Source organism: Silene latifolia, chromosome 9 (genome assembly GCF_048544455.1).
Source record: "Silene latifolia isolate original U9 population chromosome 9, ASM4854445v1, whole genome shotgun sequence".
Lineage (NCBI taxonomy): Eukaryota > Viridiplantae > Streptophyta > Magnoliopsida > Caryophyllales > Caryophyllaceae > Silene > Silene latifolia.
Window position 1 is genome coordinate 35,201,456 of NC_133534.1, and position 1,214 is coordinate 35,202,669.

The 1,214-nt window shown below is 35.7% G+C and overlaps 1 non-coding gene across 1 annotated transcript; it reads right to left on the reverse strand.

Annotated features, from left to right (window-relative positions):
• Nucleotides 1–393: 393 nt before the first annotated feature.
• Nucleotides 394–555, reverse strand: LOC141604266 (U1 spliceosomal RNA). The gene has a single exon (XR_012525978.1). It is a non-coding gene; the product is annotated as a U1 spliceosomal RNA (small nuclear RNA).
• Between the last annotated feature and the right edge of the window lie 659 nt (nt 556–1,214).

Consider the following 1,214-nt stretch of genomic DNA (forward strand, 5'->3'; position numbering starts at 1 on the left):
TTGTTGTAGATGTGGTTATGGTAGGATTGTACTGATTGTCTACAATAGGACATTCATCGGTTGCCAAAGCGCTCTTGCTCCGTAATTTTCTTATTTAAATGGTGATGTGTTTTCATTGCTTAATGCTAAATGATAAAAAGTACAATAGTTCACGAACTAGCAACAAAATTGTACTCGTAAATATTTTGGCAACATTGGGTGGTGCTTACCATCTTTCATGCCCCGTTCTACAAAGTGTGTAGACCCATATTATTGTAAGTAGGAAAATTGAAATAATGTATTAAATTTATCTTCTAACTTATAAATAGTGCCTCTAAAACAAACGTATACAATTCAATGGAACTGAGCAAATATATGTAGTCAATATAGCTAACAATTTTATGCTTAAGTTGGATAGGGGCCGCGCGAACGCAGGCCCCCACTATAACAAATAATGACGTAGACTCTCCCACATTGTGGAGATCTTAGGCGTGTGCATCTTCAAAGTGCAATGAGGACCACATGTCTAGGCCATGGACCTCCTTGATAGACCATTGACCCCGTCCAGGTAAGTACTTAACAATGATGTTTTGTTTTGGTTTTATACCTTCTGTACCGAGTTATCTATTGTTCTCGTCCGATGTGGGATATGAGGATATCTAACATTGAACAACACAAGAGCCGCTGCGTTCTAGAGTTCTACGGCTAGGATATAGATGTCGTTAGATTAGCTGATTGAAATTAATTAACTACTATTCTATTCTTTCAACAAATTATCGTGAACAAATTAGAAAAATGTTTCCCGCCGAAAAAGATAATGAAATTGTAATAGATGTTTGCTTGACTGTTGCTATAGTTCTTTTATTACTCTAGGTATACTCATTGCTTAAGAGCTCAGAAGTGACTTGGGTTTCTTTGAGCTCGGATTAGTTTGGATGAAAATGTTCTCAATGGAAAAAAAAATTCTTTTATAAGCTAAGTAGAGTTTCCAATAAAATTGATTTTGTGGACGTGGCATAAATCCGCGATCCTAATGCACTGCATCACGTAGGAGTGAGTACATTCGTATACCTTATACGTTTTTAAAAACCGTATCGTATATACAATTTTTAAAATCACAAATTTGTTGATTCAAACCGTCTCGGTTTGACTGTATACCATGATTTCCATATTTCTGATTTTCGTATGCTTGGATACAGATTTCGAATGTTCAATTTTTTGGCATTCACGTTAAA